This window comes from Notechis scutatus, chromosome 3 (genome assembly GCF_049901735.1).
Source record: "Notechis scutatus isolate UNSWTSFEM ecotype Mainland chromosome 3, rNotScu1.2, whole genome shotgun sequence".
Taxonomy (NCBI): domain Eukaryota; kingdom Metazoa; phylum Chordata; class Lepidosauria; order Squamata; family Elapidae; genus Notechis; species Notechis scutatus.
Genome location: NC_142011.1, coordinates 24,502,253 through 24,526,276, shown reverse-complemented (window position 1 = coordinate 24,526,276; position 24,024 = coordinate 24,502,253). Strand labels below are relative to the sequence as shown.

Sequence of the window (24,024 nt, the reverse complement as noted above, 5' to 3'; positions counted from 1 at the left end):
AAGAGAGTAGTAATTCATTCTTAATTCTGCTACTCTGTATATAGGTAGTCCTCGACTTACAGCAGTTCTTTTACTGACCATTTGAAGTTACATTGGCACTGAAAAAAGTGACATATGAACTTTTTCACACTGCAGCATCGCCATGGTCATATGAACAAAATTTAGATGCTTGGCAATGACTCATATTTATGACAGTTGAAGTGTGCCGGGGTCATGTAATCATTTTTTGTGATCTTCTGACAAGCAAAGTCAATGGGGAAGCAAGATTCACAGTACAACCGTGTTATTAACAACAATTGCAGTGATTCACTTAACAACTGTGGCAAGAAAGATCATAAAATGGGACAAAATTCACTTAACTGTCTCACTTAGTCACGGAAATTTTGGGCTCAATTGTGGTTGTGAGTCGAGGACTAACTGTATTGTACATCCTCCCATTTAAATATTCATTATTTTGATTGCCAAATACAAGATTTGTAATTACGTTTGCCAAGACTCAGATTCCAAGAAGACTCTCATATATTTGTAATTATTTGACCACATTAAAAATCTTTCCCAGCAGAATTTTTCAAAATGACTCCTCTTTTCTCTGTACAGTAGCTGGGTTAAGGAAGGTATTGCATATAGGGGGACCCCACAAAATACCATTGAGAAGATAAAGTGTGAATCAACAGAGTAGTCCAGGCAAATAGCCAAAAATAGTGTATCTTGTGATAGGAAAACTAACCTAATAATTCACATAGTGGTTGGCTCATCATGGGGAAGGAGATGGGGAAAGAGATACTGCTGAAGTAACAGTCAAATAAGAGAAGGCATAGCCTGCAGTTGCCTAATGGACAGAAAAAGAGAGACAGAAGGAATCCCACTCCAAATTTTGCAGGTTGTAAAGGAGATTGGGGTTGGGGGGGTTGGGTACTTTCATAATTGAAAGTTTCTGTTAGTGTAGCCTTACAATAGAATAGAATTAGCTCATCTAGTTGTGTTTCCTGTTGGGCCTACTTGGGAAGACTGACAGAATTGCAACCAGATGAGCTAATTCTATTTTATTGTAAGGCTACATTAACAGAATCTAGGGAGGGGTCTTCTGGGCCTTTTGCCCTGCCAATTACTCAGTTGTGGGCCATTCTCACTCTTATCTGATAGATCCCTTGGCAGTCTCTCTTTGCCCAGTCTCTCAAGGTCTTTCCTATATACTATTGCAAGTTATGTTTTCTAAATTCCTGGCATAGGGATCATCAAGTAGCAGACTTCTTTTTAGCATATAGCATATTGACCAGGAACTGATGCCATCAAGTCCACTGAGAATGTTTCACCTCCTGTGGAAAATTCCTTGGATGAGGATCCAAGATGCGAACAGATATTAAATAATGTCTGTATTTAATACCTACAAGTGAAAAATGAAGTCTTTATCTTCACCATCAATCATACTGTGTGTCCTAAATCAAGATCATGAAGTTTAAAATTGCCCTCAGCATGAGAATTGCTGTAGAAAGGAGTTGCACATCTAGCAACTCCTGAACATAACGTATAAATCATTAGCTAAAGAACTACAGTAAGTCATCTATCAGAAAGTTTTAAAGCAATCTCCTTCTGTGTGTCATGAACACTTTTGAATAATTTAATCCAGCAGATAGCCAAAAATGATTCCTGTTATATTATTTCAGAATCCATTTAAGACCTCTATTTGGAGCCTTCAAGAGAAGACAGTCTTACAATTTTAGATAGCACATCTAGGGTGTGTTTTAATACTGCATTAACAGAGGGATACAATCAAGATCAAGTGATACTACTAATACTCTATAAAGCCTTAGTAAGACCACACCTAGAGTACTGCATCCAGTTTTGGTAATCACACTATAAAAAAAGATGTTGAGACTCTAGAAAAAGTACAGAGAAGAGCAACCAGGATGGTTAGGGGACTGGAGACTAAAACATGAAGAATGGTTACAGGAACTGGGCATGGCTAATCTAGTGAAGAGAAGGACCAGGGGAGACATGATAGCAGTCTTCCAATATTTGAGGGTCTGCCACAGAGAGGAGGGGGTCAAGCTATTTTCTAAAGTGCCTGTAGGCCAGACAAGGAACGATGGATGGAAACTGAACAAGAGAGATTTAACCTGGAAATAAGGAGAAACTTTCTGACAGAACAATCAACCAATGGAACAGCTTGTCCTCGGAAGTTGTGGGAGTGTCATCACTTCAGACTTTCAAGAAGAGATTGGACTGACATTTGTCAGAAATGGTGTAAGGTTTCCTGCTTGGGCAGGGGGTAGGACTAGATGAACTGCAAGGTCCCTTCCAACTCTGATTATCTGTTATCTGTTACTCTTGCCTTCAGCCATCCTAGAGGATGGATTCAAGAATATTCCGGGGTCACTGAGACTAGGTCACATGGATAACAAATTAAGAATTTGTTATCCATGTGACCATGTGAAATGAAATTCTAGACCTAGAAAACCTAGAACTATGCTGCCTTCGGTCTGATTTAAGTATAGTATATAAAATTATATATTGCAATGTCCTACCTGTCAATGAATACTTCAGTTTCAACCATAACAATACAAGAGCACACAATAGATACAAACCCAAGGTAAACCGCACCAAACTTGATTGCAGGAAATATGACTTCAGCAACAGAGTGGTCAACGTTTGGAATACTCTACCTGACTGTGGTTTCTTCCCCAAACCCCAAAAACTTTAACCTTAGATTGTCCTCACCTCTTTCCTAAGAGGTCTGTAGGGGGCGTGCATAAGCGCACCAACGTGCCTACCATCCCTGTCCTGTTGTTTTTTTATTTTTCTTATATGTATCCATTTCATGTATTCATAACTATGCTATACCTGTTATCTTATAATCGCTTGACAAAATAAATAAATAAATAAGATATGGATAGTCCTTGACTTACAACTATTTGTTAAGTAATTGTTCAACGTTACAGTGACACTGTAAAAAGTGATTTATAACCAACTTTCATGTTTAGGGTTGTTGAAGCATCCTCATGATCATGTGATCAAAATTCAAATGCTTAGCACTGGCTCATATTTATGATGGTTGCAATGTCCTGGTGCCATGTGATCACCTTTTGCAACCTTCTGACAAGCAAAGTCAATGGGGTAGCCAGATTCACTTACCAATCGTGTTACTAACTTAACGGCTGCAGTGAACTATGGCAAGAAAGATCGAAAAATGGGGCAAAACTCACTTAACTATTGTTTCACTTAGCAATGAAAATTTTTGGACAAAATTATGGTTGTAAGTCAAGGACTACCTCTAGTATTGACTACGTGGACTATTTTTAAGTTGTTGCCTTTTATTTTGATTTAAGATGACAATTATTCCAGCCATTTAAAATAATCTTAGCTGTACTGAACAATTTTTATATGGCAGACAGAAATAACAAAGTTATTTCTATGGTAAAATTTTACTACTTAGAGAAAGAAAAACATTGTGGAAGGTACACCATCATCATATTTTTTGCACTATAAAACGCTCCAGAACATAAGAGGCACCTAGCTTTTGGGGAGAAAAAAAAATCTGCCTCTGCCTCCCAGCAGAGAATACTCCATCCAGTATTCCTCTGTCTAGCGTCCTTGAAGCAAACAGCAAATGGCAAACAGCCTGGTCAACTTCAGCACTTTATCACAGCCTGATTTAGCACAAGCAACTGATTGGCGGTTGGATCGGCCTCCTGGAATACAGCCGATCAGCTGTTCCAGGTGGCAAAAAATCACCACCAATCGCTGCTGCTGCTTATCACCACTTCTGTGTGCCCCATTTTTGGCCTCCGCATGTCCCATTTTTGGCCCATTTCAGGTGGTGGGCATTGACACTGCCTATCGCCGCCGATCCCCACTTCCTGGTACGGGCTGAAAACAATGCATGGAGGCTGAAAATAGGGTGCACGGAGGCTGAAAATGAAACATGCAGAGGCCGAAAATGGCCGAAGTGTGGGGGCTGTCAGATGAGCAAGGCTTCAGCAATATTCGCTCCATAAGACGCAGAGACATTTCCAGCCACTTTTGGGAGACAAACAAAGGGCGTCTTATGGAGCAAAAAATACAATATTTGCAAATGTGATCATGTAAGTGTTTATTGAATAATTTATTGAATACCTAGGAAAATCCTAAAAAAGAATATCAAACTGTTTGTTTGTTTGAAAGAATCTAGAAGTGTATATGGGATACAGGTCATGCCAGACTAATTTTACTGGGATTTTCTTAACAAAATGATTAGTCATAATTAGTAGTTAGTAGAGCAAGGGAATGCTGTAGGTAATACTGTAGTATACTTAAATTTAAGTTGCTTGTCATAAATATATAAACAGAATGGGGGAAAGTTGACCGAACATTAGTATTAGAAGGGACTAGTCTAGCCAATGGACTACTCAGGTATTTATAAAGCAGATACCACTCATGTACTCCATGCATCCCCCTCAAGCCTCACCACACCTCCCTTTTGCCTGTTCCTAACTGGCAACAACCACCCCAAGTCTTCCCAACTACCGCGGCATCAGCTGTTTATTTCCCTGCCAGCCTTCTTGCAAGTTGCCTGGGACTTGAAACTTCCTGACTTTGGTTGTGGAAAGCTGGCAGGAAGTTGCAAAGGGATCCTACTGCTATTCAGTTAATAATGGCAATTGGGACTGCAGGGATTGCTGTTGCTAAGTGATGCGCTTGATGTTGTGCTTTATGACCAGATCATTAAGCAATGGAAATTTTTGTCTTAATTGCTGTTGTAACTTGAGGACTATCTGTATAAGAAAACAAAAGAAGATACAAACCTAAAAGGATATAACAAAGTTTAACAAAAACATGACATTCCCTAAATCTAACAATTTCATCGTTTGCTTCCCTTTGAAGTAGTTTCTGTTGTGGAGCAGTTGTAGCAATGAAGTACAGTATAATATGGTGCAGATATGGTACAGCTATCACCTGCTTACTATATTAAAATCCAGGAATAAGTTAAAATCACAGCAAGGAGGGTAGGAATCTACAAATTCCTGGAAAATAAAGAAGTTTTAAGAGAAAAGACAGAATTTGAAATATTCATATAGAATCAACACTCTATAAATAGAATAATAGAACCTATTAAGAGGTCTATATAAACTGAGACAGATCAAGTCAAATTGTGCATGACAATGTGCATGGAAAATTTTAGAGATAAACAATATCTTTAAAAATATGTTTAAAGAAATTAAAACAAAAAAAGCAAAAAATAATTGAAAACTTTTTAAAAGAAAAGAAAAAAAATATTAAACTGGCAATAATACAATAGGAGGTATTATGGAAAAAATCAGCAACATTTATCCCAAATTATAACCAAAGGGAAAATTGGTACAAAATATTTTACAGACGGGATATCAATAATCAGTAATTTCAAAAATAAATAAATCATATAATTAAAAAATTGGAAATGTTATGATAGAGGCAAATTTTGTTGTATCTGGTAGTTATGCAAAAAAAAATCCCCCCAAATATGGGAAGCAATAATAGTGTTGTATGAAAAATAAAAAAACCAATTATAATTGAAACCCCAGTTACTTTACTATGATTCATTGCGTGTGCTCACAACCAGTGAACCGGTTGGTAACGTGAGTGCAGCCCACCTCTGATGTCATATATTGCCCAGGAATGCGAACACAGACATTTAGAAAATCATTTCAGAAAAGAAGAAGAAATGAGATAGATGAAAGGATTCAAATAGAAATCAGAAACATTTCCTAATGTATTGGGTGCAGTCAACAGCTGGGGTATAAGGAGAGGGAAGAGTATACTTTGTAAGTTGTAGTCTGAAATAGTGTTTTAGGGATTTTATTTTTCCCTCATATTTTCATTTGGGAAGTTTCATTTGGTTTTTTTTTGCCTTCTATGTCTTAATAGTAAACTTTTTTCCTAATTTTTATATTATTGTAATTTATAAACCTGTAAATTTACTGAGTGATCTACACTGCATTACTTGTTAATCCAGATATTTGCATTCTAGCATTATTATTTATTAGATTTAATACAACTGCCAGCTCCAATGGATTCAGCATAGAATTGACAGTAATTCTCAGGATCAAAGATAGTCAAGTATTTTTAATCACAAATATGGAAAAATCATAACTTCATCATCTTGTAAAGTCCTTGTAATTTACATGATTGCACAAAAACCAATGGGTAAAAACTACAGAGAGAGATTAAAACTTGAAACGAGTAATTTCCTAATTGTGGGAGCTATTAAATAGGAAACATCCTGGTTTCTGGAGTCATAACTGCTCCTCCACTGGAAGCTTTCATACAAAGCTTGGATAGTCATTTAGGTGGGATGGTCTGAGGATTTCTGCCCAGGGCAGAGTTTAGACTAAAAGACCTCCAAGGTTTCCATGAATATATTATTCCATATTAGATGTCATTTATTATGTTGGATTTCTTTCTAATGATAATAACCTTTGATTTAATTTCTAAGCTGCAGAATTAAAAATGTAATCAAAGGTAGTCTAGTTCAGATCCCTGGGCTTAGATCAGAACAGCATTCCCTGATTTCTAGTTTACAGTGATACGTGCCAAACAAACCACATGACTCTTTATTTAAACTGGAAGGGACTTCCTGTCTGTCCCTTTTTTTATGTCAGGGACCTTCCTAGCATGGCTGACTTTCTGTTCAACCTCTGAGGCCGTCCCACTCTTCCTTTTGCAGCAATCTTCCTGGCATGGCTGTTCTCTGTGGCCATCCAATTTTGGGCTTTAGGTCCAAGAGTCTCTTCCCATTGGGCATGCAGGCTGATGATTAGTGAAATGAAAGTTTGGAAAGTAGCAGGTTGCCTATCTTTGCTTTACAGTATTTGTTTTTAAGGACTTTTATTAAATCCCCCAAACCACTTGTTCCTCAATATCAATTGAAGTCTTACTAATACAGGAAACGTATGTAGGTTAGGGTTGAACTGTGGAGTCCTTGGAATCCATAGTGGAATGGAAGCTTGGAATCAGACAAATCAGTCAGTAACAGATACATAGAGATAAATTATATTAACACACCGTTTAAAAGAGACTATTAAAAAGCTTAAAGGGAAACAAAGACCAGAATATCTCTTTGCCAACAATCAATACTCAGATAAACTAGGATTAACACCAGGATTAACACTAGACAAACAAGCAGTTAACAATATCCTGATCAAGGACATACCCCCAATTCTGTGAGGGGGATGGGTGGCTCATAAAAACTTGATAAATAAAAAAATAAAACTACCAACTAAGATGAAGCAAGCAATCAAAAAACTATCACAGACATAAAAACACCTCCACCAACTCTGATTGGGCACGATACAGTAGAGAAACAGAAAGCAAACCACTCTCTTTTATAACACTGAAGATGTTACCTAGTCGGGTAATGAAATGTTAGCAAGAAAACAATCAAGCTCAGAGAGCATCAAGGATTCCACATTAAAGTCTGTGCTGTACCACCAAATGCTTATTAGTTGTATTGTAGGCATCTTGATGATGATAATGATAGTAAGAAAAAATAACGTGTACAAAAATGAAGAGATAAAGGTGATTGCAGTTACCAAAAGAAGGAAAGAGCAAAAATGAAGGTTATGAACAAAGCCTGATTCATAAATCATGAATTATCAGAAAGTATAATACTGTACTCTTAACACATTTTGTGATATTCTCTTTAAGGGCATGGATTTTTGTTCTAACTGTTGTAGGGACTGATTGAATTCACATTGTGATTTGCATCACTCTTTTCAGTGTTTATAATTGCAATCTAATAGCATGTAGGATCATGTCAGTAATTTTTTAAAAATGCTTACTTTTATTAGAATAATAAAGGAATTGTATTTTTGCCAATGATATGCTAAAGATTTCTACCAAATGTGGATATAGAAGGGCTTCTGTATTGCACCTTTGTAAAAATAGTAGCCTATTTCTCAGTGCAGATCTGTGAGTTATTACTATATGCTTTGTATCTATTGTGTTACACTAATGCCTGCAGGAAGAAAAGTATCAATTCTTACACTTCCTTTGTTGGTTGCTTGGAAGAAATTCTCATATATTACAAATGAACAGGTACTGTCTAATTACAAGCTTGCTAGAAATGAAACAATTGCAGTTGTGATGAAGGATTACATACTTCTCTGACATTATTCAATGTAGATATAATCTGGATAATATCCTCTATATTTAATAATGTAAGTTTAAATGATCCATTGAAAGTACTTCATGAAACAACTCATCAGATATAAACAATAATCTTGTTACAACAAGACTTGTTTATATTTGTGGCATTGTTGAAGTGCTTATAGAGGATAATTTATGTCTGTTGAATGCACATAACCTTTTGTATATTGCAATGTACTTTATCACTATAGTGCTTAGAAAAGAGTATTGTATATATTCTGTCCTAAAATTATTGAATTAGTCTCAGTTACTGAGTGGAGATTATAACTTGTAGGAAGAATATAGTTTTCCAAATATAAAATCTTTCAAAATTTCTGAAGCAAATTTGAGATCAAAACTTAATTGATGCATTGTAGAATAAAATATCAGAATGAACTACACAGTTTTAGAATGTTACCTAGTGAGTTTTTCAACCTTTTTCATTACACTGGAAATACTTCCATCATGTTTACATTGCTAATAGTCTGGTCAGCAGTTTTCACTCTGAATGGAATGTTAAGCTATTCAATTTGTCCTATGTAGACAAGTAGCAGAATTTTAGTACTGAAAACAAACTTTAGCAAAGGAATTTAATATTTCTACATTTTTATTATTTTAGAAGTTCAGATCAACTGATGTAAGCTTCAGAATACTATATTGTAAATATGAAACAAATTCATACTGATCCATTATTAAGTATGTACATTAATGCAGTGAAGTGTCTGTTTTTTAGAATTCATTTTCCATATATGGGCTCATTTTGAAGGCAACAATAATGATACGCACAAACATATACACACACACACTTGAATGGCTGTTATATGGAAGACGGTCTAGATTTACTCTCTATAGCAGGGGTGTCAAACTTGATTTCATTGACGCCTTCAATTTCGCTGGCAGAGGCACCATGGGCCCATCCTTCGATGTTTCCAGGTTGGCCCCATGGGCCAGATCTAAGCATCCGAGGACCTTGAGTTTGACATCCCTGCTCTATAGCATCTGAGGGCAAGACCAATGGGTGGAAGCTTGTCAGAGGGAGATTCAATATTGAAATAAGGAGAAATTTCCTGACAGTGAGAATGATTAATCAATAAAACAGCTTGCCTCCTGGTGGATACTCCATCACTGGGGGTTTTCAAGAAAAGATTGGACAACCATTTTGTCTGGGATGGTACAAGGAATCCTGTCTTGGGGAAGGAGTTAAACTAGATTACCTCCAAGGTACTTTCCATTTGATTCTATGTTTCTATGTTGAAAGGTACTCTGGATTTTTAGATATAACTAAGTTTCTTTGTTAAATTACATTTTAACCATATTTTTATTAAAATTAGAAATTTTGGGTACAATAATATTTTAGTTTTACATAGAGAATGAAAAAAAGAAGTATTAAATATTTCTTAGATTTTAGATTTTGCTAAAAAAATATCTTCATTTGTGGTAGGGACAATTTTTTTTTTCTCAAGCACTTTTTAAATGGCTCCTATAGTCAGGCTTTAGTAATTCGTTCAGTTTTTCTTACATTTAATTATTTGATCACTTTATCAAATGCTGGTGATTTATAACCTGTCTGTGCTGTAGACATCCATAAAAGAATACAGAGATTAGTCATTCAAATATATTTCCTACTGGTATAATTGCATTTTATTTTGGGTCTCAGTCTGCTGCAGGGCTACATATCCTCTTAACATTGTCTTGTAATCACAAAAACTATAATTTGATTTAAAAAAAAAAAAAACCAGAGCTATCTTTTAACATGTTAAAGGCTTAATGGTCTCAATGCTTTAACATGAGGTTAAAGAATATCACTCTTACAAATAATAATTCTCCATCAAATTGAAGGTTTTTTTTAGTATAAAACTTTTTTTAAGTTCAGATGAAATTACCAAATATAAATTGTGATCAAATCAAGAAGTAAAAGGAGGATGGAGAAAATCCAAAAATCCAAAACTCATTAAAGGTTTCTTTATAAATATAAAAACATGCTTTGTTATGTCTGATTATGATGCTTGTTGTAGCACTTTACAACAAGTACAAAACTACTAATATTATCATTCCATGCCCACCAAGCCACGCCCAAAGAACCAGTAGTAAAAAAATTTGAATCCCACCACTGAACTGCATATGTTAACAAGTGACTCTGGGTAGTTGTGAATATATCTATGAAATGTTGGTTTTGTGTAGTAACTACAGAAAACAAGTTGTCTGTGTTCCAACTGTAGAAATATTAATATCTGATGAACTTTATAGGGATGATATAAGAATTAGTAAAAACATGTTTATGAACTACTTCCAATATTTAAAAAAACTATATGAAATGCTTCTTCATGTTTTTCATTATTTTCTTCTCAAAATATTATAACCCTTTGGATGTAACACAAAGACCAACAATGTTCATCTCAGATTTACAGTTTTCTTTAATACACAAAGTAATTTATACTTAACCAATAGCTTAAAATAGTGATCTTTTTATTAGGCATCATCTCACAGTTATTAGAATTGTAGTAGTTTGGCATTTAAGTCTTGAATGAAGTAATTGAATACATTATTAGCCAAATGTTTCCAAATTATGTATACACTGTGCTATACATTAGCTTAACTTGCAGTGAAATAAAACTATTCAAGGAAATTAATGTTACTCTAAGACCGCCGTATTATATTGTATATAGCTTCCTTGGAGTATTTGAATGATAATGAAGTATGCACAGAATTATGCATAAACATAATTCAGACCTGCTTTTTTGTTGTGGACAATCTTTTGTTATAGATAAAATAGTGCTACAATTGTATATATTAGTATATTGTTTGAATCCTCCCTGCTGAAATCCAAGCAGTATTTGCAGCCCCTGAGCAAAGAGCTGTGTATGCTGGACCTCAGGGTGCCCTCCCCACTTGCCTGAGGCATTCCGTGCTCCTTACTGAACACTACCTCTCCACTCTGCTTCCATTTCAGCTCCCAGTGGTCTTTGGGGAATGGCTGAAAGAACTGCTTCTTTCAGTGGTCTTTGGGGAATGGCTGAAAGAACTTTACTATAGATTATTAATACATTGTTTAATTTTGATAAAGAAGCCAGCAGAGAAGATTATGAATAACAATCATATGACCATGGGGCACTTGGCAAATGTTTGTAAGTGTTCATCTCTTGTCTGTGCACAGAAAGGAACTCTTTCAGCGGGGTACAGGAATGAAGCTGGAATTTTCAGAATTTTAGCTCCATTCCTGAACCCCACTGAAGTGTTCAGCTCCCTGAAGCATTCAGTATAGAAGGGAACTCCTTTGGCAGGACCCACCAAAGAGTTCAGCTCCTTTCATAACTTTCAGAAGAAGCCAGCAGAGAAGATTATGAATAACAATCATATGACCATGGGGCACTTGGCAAATGTTTGTAAGTGCACCCAAATTGCTAATTATCCTGATCTCAATCATGTCACAGATCAGAGCAATGTTTTGTGTTACTAGAAGGCCTTTATAGATTGTAAAGCATCCTTTCTGAAGCATTATAATTCTGGACCATCATTAAACAAATGTTCATAAATTGAGGATTATCTGTAATAGTGCTGAAAATCTGCAAGTTGCTGCTGCATTTATGCAACAAAAACTTATGCTCTGAAATGGGATCTGAATTACTAAAAGTCTACCTCTGCCTTCAAGTTTGATACTACAAAACAGGATGTGTATAATTTGAGAAAAAGTTTTTGATGTACAGTATTTTGTCAGATGTGCTCGCACATTTAAATTTTTATGAAAGGATTGGGACCATAGCTTCTGTGAGATTGCCACGAAACAAGAATTTTAAAGTAGGCAAATTTATTGTGATAGTTTTGAAAATGTGTTTATTGCAGAATAATTAGATTAGCAGCAAGATCTTATTGAAAAAGTGAGTTTTTCAGATAACTTTATCAAAATTAAACAATGTATTAATAATCTATAGTAAAGTCTTTTGTTTGATTATCTCTTTCTATGGTCTGGAGTTAAATGTTTCTTTTTGAATGGGCTTTCTTTTACAGTTATTGATTAATATGAATAGTATTAATGATAAGACACATTACATATTAGGGCTCTAAAGCACTTCAGATTCCATCCTCAAAATGTGCTGTGTACAACTATCTGTGTACAACTTTTTAAAGCTCTTGGTTCTTTTGCTTCACAATCTCAGGAAGAGACCTGACTGCTTTAGGAAGTTGGAGATGGATACTATAATTGTGCACTTATATGATGTGAAACATTTTTTGGAATTAATCTGACACATTAAAAAGCCAGATTATGTATGGTTACTTTGAAGTGTTTTCTAATATTGAAATAGAACTCAGGTACTTTTACAAATTATGGTAACTAATATCAATGGTAATTAAAACTTCTCTCATTTCTTAACACTTGAGCTCTAACTTCTAACAATAAAGTTAACATCAGTTATAGTGTTCCTAAAGGGAAATTTAGTAATAGATATAGAGCAGCAAAATATTCTTCAGCAGACATAGTTGAACACATTTAACCTTGGAAATCTGAAATTCTTTCTTAGAATTTTACCTTCTTGATGCTGGTTTATTATTATATATAATATTTTTCTGTGCATGTTTTATTTAAAAAATGCCCCTTTTCTAGTAAACCTGATGTAATCACCTCTCAGATTTAGTTATGTGCCAGCATCAGAAAAAAATGTGCTTTATCTTGCTCATCTTGCTGCTTATTTCCTTACAGTCTTTTCTTTTAGCTAATAAAAGCTTTTTCTCCTACCCCTTCTTTCTTTTGTCTACAGTAATTGTTCAGTAATCTCAGTTCCCACATATGGAACAATTATTAAATGACAAGTTAAGCACTGCTTATTTTATTGTTCTGTTCTGAATGAAATAAATGCTTGTTGGATCTGAGAGTATACCAAAGAGAATTCAGTGAAAATTATTATGGTTGCAATTAATAAATATGAAAAACATTTAATTACAATATTAATATTTTGAACTGATCCTTAGTTAAGCAGTTGACATGATTTTGAATGAGCTGTTGGTTTATATACTACACCCATTAGATTTCAGAAAAAAATACTAAATAATAAAAATATAACACTGCTGTGCAACATTGAAAAATTAAAATGAAAACAAATGTTCATGAAAAAAATACAGAGAATATTAATATGGAAGTTTCATATAATTAAAATTGCTTCTATATATATTTATATTTATATTTACAATTTGTAGCATAAGGCCATATTTTGTTTTTCAAATTTATGTCTTGTTTTATTACCTGAATCAAACAACTGTGATTTATTTCTGATAAGAGATCCTAATTTGAAACCATGTTATCAAACCAACTTGAATTAATATCTTTTCTATAAATATACTTTAGTGAACCTAGAATCCTGACTTTTTCTTTATTTGATTATGTGTTTCCTCCCATCTCATCAATTCTGAAAGGTCCAAAATAATAGAATCTAGAAATATATTCACAATTCCAGAAATCCTTGTGCTGTTTGACAGAAAAGGGCCTAATTTAGTAATGGCATTTGTCACCTATTCCCACATAACATAGTAAGAAAATTCCCAAAACGAGATTTTTTTTTGTTATTGTGCATAAGATAATTAACATTAAAATCATAAATATGGGCTACATTATCCAAAGAATGTTGTGCAATGTACTTTTGGAAGTTGGGAATGTTAATTAAATTTTGTAGAAAAAAGAAAATGCAGGGATATAGTAAACTATACAAAGCAATCTAACTCTGCTACTTCTATGTGCAATGCATATTTCAGTTTCAGCAATACTACAGAATAGTTGTATTATATCTAGCAACATATGATGCACCAGGTTGGTGTATGTTGCAAAGGATGAGCCACTTTTGTGATAATGTTGCTATGGCAACTACCATCTGAGAGCTGCCTCAAGGTCACTCATCAACCATAGCCCAGTGTGCTTGGATTTTAAGCAAACTACAAATGCATAATATGTACGGATGTTAGATTTTTATTCCTTTTCATATAAAATGTTGTACTGTAAGGTATGTGAATAAACACAATTATTTACATTAGTAAGATTTAATAATATTTTGAATATTATGTATCATAGACACAGTAGATGGGGAAAGTAATAATTCCACAACTGTACCAGTAGTTTCTGAATATTACTTATATTACAAAAGAACAAAAAAGGAATTGAAGTATGTGTTATTCCTGAACTCTTTATTTGTTTTTATAAGGAATGTTGTAATATGGATTATATTGTAATATTACTTAAAACATAGGCAGATATATCTCAAAATTAATTTTGTAATATATTGTTTTAAGTGTAATCAAATATAAAAAATAGTAGTTAAAATATTTCAACCATTGCTGCTTATTGCCAGCCTGACTTGGTAGACCAGACCAGGAAATTCCTCAGGAACACTAGCAATAGCACTTAAACTTATATACCACTCCACAGTCCTTTACAGCTCTCTCTGAAAGGTTTTATTTTTTACTTCCATATTGCCCCCAACAATCTGTGTCCTCATTTTACCAACCTCGAGTTAACTTTGAGCCGGTCAGAATCGAATTCCTGGCAGTGAGTAGTGAATTCTAACCACTGTGCCACCATAACACTAGAAATACTTTTATTGAAATTGTCTATAACAACAGAAGGATAAAGAGGAAATAGAGTATTACTCAACATGGGACTTATTGTACAAATGGTTAGATAACAGGTGCGGAGGTTAGTAACTTAATAACAAAAGAAGATTAACTATACACACACACACACACAACACACACACACACACACGTGTGTGTGTGTGTGTATGTATGGTATTCAGCTTTGTTCGGGTACCATACATGTAAGTACCCACGAAAACTTAAGAAAATGTATGTATGTATGTATGTATGTATGTATGTATGTATGTATGTATGTATGTATGGTATTCAGCTTTGTTTGGGTATTTTCCCACGTCATTATAGTTGTGCTTTTAAAGTTGTAGCAACGTTTCGGCAGAATGTCATCTGCCATCATCAGGCTTCTGTATTGTGTTCGTCTGTGAGTCAGACTTACAGTTGTTTCAGTTTTAAATTTGGGGCTAGCCTACTGCTGTGCCAGAATGTTTTTTTCTTCATCCTGATTGGTTGGGAGTCTTGGTCTGTGTTTATTGGTCTTGGAGTTTGCTGTGTTCTGCTTGATTGGTGTTTCTAATATCTTCTGTCTGTTTTGTGGCTTTTTTTGTCTTGATTGGCTGGATACCATACATGTAAGTACCCGCGAAAACTTAAGAAAAAATATATATATTTATCACTTCCTCACTAGTCCAACACATGAAAGCCACAGGTCATAGCATCAATTTCAATGGCAGCAAAACCCTAGCCACTATAGAAAACCCCAGCCACAGAATTATCAGAGAAGCCATAGAGATTGAAAAAAGACCGGAAAGCATGAATAGAAGAGATGATTCCACCAGACTGTCAATCATTTGGAAGCCTGCACTCACAAACAAAAAAATCTCCATACCACTAGCCAGGCAAACACCTGGGCACAAACAGATCCCCCCTGATACCTCCAGCTCAAACACACCCCAACCAGGCACCCAGAAGAAACCTAGCTTCCTAACAAATGATAGCTGTCCATTTACTCGGAGCCAAGCTGCACTAAAAGCCTCCAATACTGGAACACAATGTTGCCAGCCAATCAAGACACAAAAAAGCCACAAAACAGACAGAAGATATTAGAAACACCAATCAAGCAGAACACAGCAAACTCCAAGACCAATAAACACAGACCAAGACTCCCAACCAATCAGGATAAAGAAAAAACCATTCTGGCACAGCAGTAGGCTAGCCCCAAATTTAAAACTGAAACCACTGTAAAAGTCTGACTCACAGACGAACACAATACAGAAGCCTGATGATGGCAGATGACATTCTGCCGAAACGTTGCTACAACTTTAAAAGCACAACTACAATGACATGGGAAAATACCCAAACAAAGCTGAATAACATTCATGCATGCATGCATACATACATACATACATACTTATATACTATAAGTAATATTACCATTGGACTGTGCTTGACTATAGATTAAAGTGCATGGAGTGCCTAGAGATGAAGACTATATCGTATAACTACGAGAACAATGGTTATAATCAGGGTATATAATATTATGTATACTTAAAAGAGGCTCGATACAGACAGTACACTGTAATTGCAGAAATGGACATGTGATGTATAATAAAGGAAAATGTACAATAAAAAATAATATATATAAAAAGAATTTTGCCAATCTGGTTATACTGAATGCCCTTTCCCATTATATTCCAATTAATTATTGAGACAATTGGCTAGGTCCCTTCTGAAAAACATCTTGTTTCCTAGGACTTAGTCAATGTTGCAGTCTCCTTTGTCTTGGTTACAACAGTTCTTGCATATTTCCATCAAGGTCATCTTCTTTAATCTCTACACAAGGGAGTAAACTGGTATAAATGATTTGATGAAGTGTTTTGCTCATAATTGCAGCTTCCCTCTGGATCTCTCATGAAATGTGAAACATCTGTAATTACTCAAATGTGTAGCAACTTCAAGATCCTCTCATGGCCTTCTGGACAAAGCACCTGTGGAGTTTCTGATAGTCTAGCACATTCTTAGAATTGCTATTTGTTGCACAATTATATGTCTTGGAGCCTGCATTGATACAGAAGCTGATATAAATGAATGGCAATGATGTTGACAGGATTCGTTTTAGAAGTTGAGGCAAACAATTCAGTATTGCAGCCAAGGTTTAGAAGGCCGAGAAACTAAATCTTACAGAGTCTAGACAAAAATCAGTTTCTGAGAAATCAAGCCACATGTTGACAAAACACACTGGTTCAGAAGTTGTTTGGCTTGTGTCTGTTTTTAGACAAAAGCTGTTATTATAGAAGATATTTGCCTCTACCAGCATGCCTCCTTTGCTGACTGGAGCTGATTGCAGAAACTGTGCTAATTAGGAATAATAATCTGTTTCTGAGCAGATAATTACTTTCTAGTAGACCAATATGCTGAAGGCATTTTTCTAAGTTATTTATTTATTTATTTAGACATAAATGACATCCATTTATTTAGAAATGTCTATAGCTACCCATCTCACACAGGTGGCTTTGGAGAGTGAATAATCAACAATTAAAAATAATTGCAAAATAATAAAAAAATTAAATACACCTCTGGCAGATACCCACACACCCTTTCAAACCTGTGTGGCACCTCACCTTTAGGTTTTTAAAGGTTGTTGCAAACAATTTGAATTGTGTCCAAAAACACTGCAGTCTTTGTAGGATCAATATCCTAAAAAAGCGGCTTTTGCTTTATATCATAAAAAGCAAATATATATTCGTATGCTTTTCTGTATACCTGATAAACTATTTTAGTTTTAATAGCTAACTAGTGTTTTGTAATTTTCTTCTAGGTAAAGATGGTGTGTGAATGTTACTGACAAGAATACATTTCCAAGTAAGTGTTTAATAAAGTTAGAACATATTTTATTATGGACAGAGCATTCTGTTCAGAGTTGCTTGAACCTCGCTCAGAGTCACCTAAACCACAAGAAGGGTGGCAAATAAATTTGATAAATAAATAAATCCCAGTTAGTATTGAAACTAATTATAGATTGTCCAGTATTCATGGTTGTATTAGCTAATTCCAGTCAGGAAAGTCAAGCCATTACTATTCGATTATTCTGTTCTACCAGAAAGTTAGCATTAACAGAAGAGAAAACACTTATATTAGCTAAGAAGTCTAGAAACAAAAGGATCTAAAATGTTCTGATTCAAACTTCCCTTGAGCCATTTTATTTTAGGGCCTATTGTCATAGAAAGCATCACCAAAAGATCTGTCTATGGAAACATTTGTATGTGTACTGGAATGTTGGTCTAATCTTTTCTAGTCTTTTTCAGTCACTGGATCTGAGATTGGGAGGGCATTTTTACAAAATAGTCAATGAAAGTATAGAAAACAGTCACTTTTGCAACAACAACAACAACAAAAAATAGAAGTTCTATTTATGTTTCCTTTTTTCTTACTTCACATGTTTAATCTTTTTTACAGTAAGAGAAGTCTTGGTTTCCTGTTACAGTTCCATGGAACATTAGTTTAAAGAATAATGTATTTTTGTTTCAAGCATTATTATGCTTTGTGACTTGTCAACAGTGCACAGGAGTTACAAGTCCTCCCGCCATCTTCTGTGCTCTTAAGTGTCTGAAGTGTACATCTTGCAACGTTAGAATAATTTCCCAGATTTATACCCCAAATTGGCAAGGGTGCCAAAATGTGCTTGCTGTGATCTGAAAAAACCCCCCACCTTTAATATTGTTTCTTGGATCCAGAACAATACTTGTAATATGGAAATAGGCCAAATGGTTTCTCGAAAATGCCTTTGAAATGTGCACAAAGCTTTTTATTATGCTATTTCTTTTTATGTTGAATGTAAAGGAAATTCAGAGCAGTAATTTTATAGGTTTATAATATAATCCCATGCATACATACTCAGTGTAAATGTGAGAAGAAATAGAAGTGGTTAAAATTCAGTGGAATATTTTCCCGGGCCACTGGGTATATGATTACAACCTTAGACTCTTGTCTTAAAAAATTCATTGTCATTGTTGGTATTTCTCTGATCTGGATCCCAAAAAGGTTCCCAAAAAGAACAACTTCCCTCAACAAACAAACAAACAAATGAGCCCTCTCCAGTGTTATGTTGTGTGTACATTCAGAGACCTACTGAATATTTTATTCCTTCCATTATCCTACTACCAGAAGGTGTTTTATTTAATGTTTTTGAATAGGTGTTAAGAACTGCCATCATGCACGCCCATCCCCCAGCCTTAAAGTACTGTACAGAGAAGCCTGGCTTGTTTGCAGCCACAGTGCTGCATATCTTTCAGGAAGTGACCTTGACTTGTATTAATCAAATTCAGAACACACAGAAAAGCTGTTTGGTAACATGCCAATTTGATATAAAACAACATTATGTTTTCATTCAAAATGGAGTATCAAGTAGGAAAAAAAACTTGAGGTACTTTTAAAAGAGCTATAAGGACCTTAAATGAGAACTAGGGTTAAATTTAAAATCTCAGTTAAATTAACTTATTTCTTAAAATATAAAAATAGAAGAAACAATGTAGCAATCTAATTTGCTGATTTGTATGTAATGTACAAGGAACTCATGTCACTAAATGATCAGCCTCATAGAAACTTCCTAGATTGTTTGTTCTAAGTGAGAATTATTAATGTATATCAGTGGCTTTAATAGATCTGACAACAATTTTTATATCATGTTGACAAATTCCCCTGATCAGGACTCAGCAGTAAATCACAAATCTGACATTTCATGGCTCTCTCAACTTATCTGCTGGACTTGATGGAAGACTCATAAATATAACTTAGCTATATCAGGATCTTTATTGTAGACAAGAATGAAGAATGCAAGAATGAAGAATACAACTACCCATTGTTCATTGTTATGAGAGACCATAGCCTTGGGGTTTAAACTTTGGCTTCTTCTTCTTCCCAACTTTACAGAATAATGCATATTTGTTGTAATACTCACTTGGTGGCCTTTAAGCTGAGCTGGTGTTGTATATTTACATAACAACTCAATTGTCTTTGGGTGGGGTTTGTTGATTCCCATCTCAGTACTCTGATATATGCTTATAAATTATTCTGCTTTTGTTACTTTTTCACTGTTATGAATATGAAGTGAGATAGCATGATTGTGAAGATGTTGTAATTTTATGATGTGTTTATTTCTCCCATGAGCTGTTCAGAGCATCCAGAAGTGGGAGGTGCTTCAGTCTCTTCTGGAAAGGCTGGGCTTAAAACTCCGGGACGCTCCTCCTCCTCCACGGGACACCTCCTCAGCATCCCCCAGTTTTAGCTCAGCCTTCGTGGTAAGAGGTTGTGCATTACCTGACTGGAACGGTTTTCTGATTCAGGTTTGCTCTTGGTTATTTCGGCTTTTAAAATTCTTCACCATTTAATTTGGCTTTTTCAGGCTTGTCCCTCTATTAGGTTACCTCGATTAGTTAAAAAAAACCAAAAGTTTCTTTGTAAATAGTGGAGCCTGCCACTCCGCAGGCAGCTTGAGGCTACCGCCTCAGGCAATTATCTTATCTAACTTTCCGATCACTTTCTATGCGATCGAAGCGGAGCGCTTGCAGCTGCGGCTCACTTCGCCTTGCCGTTTCGTCTGACAGCAGCATTTAACTCCTAAGTTAGAGCCTCAGCAGCAGCGGCTCATTAGACGGATCAGACATTAGCAACGGTGATTCTGCTTCCCACCCTTTTCAATGGCTGGCTCAACTTCGCGCCTAATTATCACAGGCGCCATTCCTCGCTGGTTTCCCTTGCTGGGGACCGAGGCAGTACCTTTCCACTTTCTTCTCCCTGAGTTTAGCTCTCCCTTGTCTGGCTAACGTTGGAAAAGCAGGCTAGTCATTAAACAGGCATTTCTTTGCAATTACCTTTGGATCATTTCTTCGGACTGAAACTGCAAGTGCCATTTAAATTGCGGGACATTTGCTTTTGACAGGAAAGGATTCACCTCAGAGCCTGTATAGCTGGTTTCCCTTGTTGGGGACCAGGGATCCAGAGTTTTTCTCGCTTGGAGCACTCAGTGGTTTCCCTTGTTGGGGACCCTTAGATACTGTTTACCATATACACAGTTATACGTATACATATAGGCATATGTCTATGTATATGGGCATGCATATATATATATCATCAGAAGCCTGATGATGGCAGATGAGATTCTGCCGAAACGTTGCTACAACTTTAAAAGCACAACTACAATGACGTGGGAAAATACCCGAACAAAGCTGAATACCATACATATATATATATGTTTTCTTAAGTTTTCGCGGGTACTTACATGTATGGTATTCAGCTTTGTTCGGGTATTTTCCCACGTCATTGTAGTTGTGCTTTTAAAAAAAAGAAAATTTAAAATTACATTCAGAGGCAAGACAATCAGTCATCCACAATGGAAGGTGACAATGCTTTCCGCTCCAAGTCAAATAAGTCCCGAGATAAGCCAGTGGGCCCCAAAAAGGCCTCTAAGGCAGCGGATAAGGATGCCCATAGACGGCACCTAGCTTTGGAAAGGCAATTGCAGAAACGAGCCAGGGAGGCAGACAAGATGGCTATGACACAACAATCTGATCAGAACCCAAACCCATTTATGGGGCCCTTGGACTTACCTACCCAGCCCAGGCAGGCTGTTTCTGGACAACCTCCCATAGGCACATCTCCTCCAATGAGCACTGCCCGACCAATCTCAGAGGCAACATTCACCCCTACGGCCGCCGGCCTAAGACAGGAGGAGGGATTACCTGAGACTATCCCCATCGAAATAAGGCAATGGATGGAGATGGCTATTCAAAGGGGCATTGCGGCTGGAGTTCAGCAATCCATCAGGACCAGACACTTCTCGGCCGCTTCGGATGCGGGATCCCTGTCCGCTTGATCCTTTGCACATACCCGACAACATCTATCTCAGGTATTCCCCAATATTCCTAACATACCAGCCCAGGGTCTTCGGGAGGAGGTGAACTTTGAGGATCAGGATGTTCCCATGGAGGGGGGGGGGTCGATCCATCAGATGGACTTGGGGCTGTCAGAGGCTGACCCGCTAGAACGGGGAATGTTGGACGACGAAGGCCTCATTCTGGACCAACCTACTTTTTCTGGCCTTTTTCGCCCGCACCTCTTTAAGTCCTTACTGTTCAAGGGAAAGAATACCGCTAAACTAGGCACATCAAACTCTCATCCATTGTCAACAGGGTCTCTGGACGAATCTGAGGATCTAATATTCTCACAGCCAGCTAATGAGGCGGAAACTATTCCTGTCCCTTGTATGTTTGCTGAATTAGTACAAAATCAATGGGCATCAGCAGCATCCTACCCAGCCCCAACAGGGTACGATAAATGATATTATTATTTGGCACCAGAGTTTTCAAATTTTCTCAAAACGCCAGAGGTAGATGAGCCCATTGTGGCACTGGCCTCTTCTTCAACCTTTCCCAACGAGGCCGAGGAAGCCCTGAGACCGGAAGAAAAGAGAGCAGAGTTAGCACTCCGTAGGGCACACGTTTCTGACACCTGGGCCATTAGGGCTGCTACAGCGGCGTCCTTTTTTACACGGTCCTCCCTCCGATGGCTCTTCCACTTGAGGGATATATTGCCGGCATCAAATGTCAGAGCCCACCAGGACATAGTTAAAATTATTGCAGCGGTGGAATTCTCCGCCGACGCCACATTTAATGCAGTCAAATTCTCGTCTAGGGCCATAGCATCTCATGTATCAGCATGGAGACTGCTATGGCTCAGGCATTGGCAGGCGGATACCAAGCATAAATGCAAGTTAGCATCAACCTCAATATCGGGGGATAAATTATTTGGCAGTGTCTTGGAGCCCCTCCTTATAGAGAATAGAAACAAGAAAAAAGTGCTTCCCCCTCTTTTTCGGAGGTCCGAAAACAGAACGCCCCAGTCGTTTCAAAGGGGCTCCTTTCGGCCCTACTATCAAGGCCCATACGTTCCCAGATCACAGAGAACATCAGGCTACAGGCCCAGTTTTAGACAGGATAGGTTGGAATCTTCCGATAGAGGTCAGCGGGGAGGCCAAAACAGAAGAAACCCCAGAGGCACTGGAGGCCGATTTTTTCATCACCCCAAGTGAGTCCTTGACAGCAGCTCCCATTGGAGGGCGGCTAAAATTGTTTGCTGATCAATGGGACAGCTCCACCTCTGATGCGTGGGTCAGGGACACTATTAGGTTTGGTTTGGCGCTAGAGTTTCAATCCTCCCCCTGAACTTTTTCATTAGGAGCCCCAGGTCCACGGACCCCATTAAGAGGGCGTTGATGCAGGAGGCTATCAATCATCTTCTACATATTCGGGCCATTAGAGAGGTCTCATCTGAACTGCGGGGTCAAGGCTGTTACTCTCTATTGTTTGTGGTCTCAAAGAGTTTGGGGGGCTGGAGGGCAATTCTGAATCTCAAACGTCTGAACAGATCATTGGTTTATCGAAAATTCAAGATGACTACTCTCCAGTCCATTCTGCTCAGCATTAGAGAGAACGATGTCCTGACCTCTATAGATCTCACAGAGGCCTATCTACATATACCAATTAGACCGGCTCACTACAAATATCTTAGATTTTGCTATTGTGATCGGCACTACGAATATATCGCCCTACCATTCGGTCTGGCTTTGGCCCCCAGGACTTTTACCAAGGTCCTCGCGGCTTTGGCTGCCTCACTCAGGATCAAATCTATTCGCTTACAATGTTATCTGGATGATATTTTAATTCTGTCATCTTCCAGACACCAAGCAAAATTGGATACCAAGATTACTCTGGAGACCCTTCAGGGTCATGGCTTTTCCATAAATTGGGATAAAAGCCATTTGATCCCCTCAACTAGGTTAGTTCATTTAGGGGCAGTGATAGATACCGTGGAGGGCAAGGTCTTTCTCTCTCAGGACAGGTTAAACAGTATCCAGTCTGGCCAGAGAGATTAGAGCCTTAAAGAGGGTTTCCCTGGCAGTGCTGTCTCGACTGTTAGGGAAACTGATTTCTTGTATTTCCATTGTGCCTTGGGCTCGATTCCATTCTAGAGAGCTGTAATGGTTCCTGCTACCTTTCCAGCGATCCGGAAAAGCCACTTCCAACGTCTGGATAAAGGTACCGCACAATGTTCTCCGATCGCTCCGCTGGTGGTTGGAAAAAAACATAAACAAGGGGTGTCCTTTCAAGGAACCTTACAGGGCAACGATTACAACCGATGCCAGCCTGGTAGGATGGGGAGCTCACTTCCAATCCCACACTGCGCAGGGAAGTTGGACTATTTCCAAACAATCACAAAGCATCAACCTGTTGGAGCTGCGAGCAGTTCACCTGGCCTTAC

At 37.1% G+C, this 24,024-nt stretch overlaps 1 protein-coding gene across 3 annotated transcripts in view; it reads left to right on the top strand.

Annotated features, from left to right (window-relative positions):
- Positions 1 to 24,024, top strand: part of NCOA3 (nuclear receptor coactivator 3) — a 132,904-nt gene that overhangs the window by 14,445 nt on the left and 94,435 nt on the right. For 2 of the 3 annotated variants that reach the window (XM_087959301.1, XM_087959302.1), the window contains exon 2: positions 17,528 to 17,571. The exons of the other annotated variant lie outside the window; for it this stretch is intronic. The gene's annotated coding sequence lies outside the window, so the exon portion shown is untranslated. The remainder of the gene's footprint in view (positions 1 to 17,527; positions 17,572 to 24,024) is intronic. 3 annotated transcript variants of the gene reach the window in all.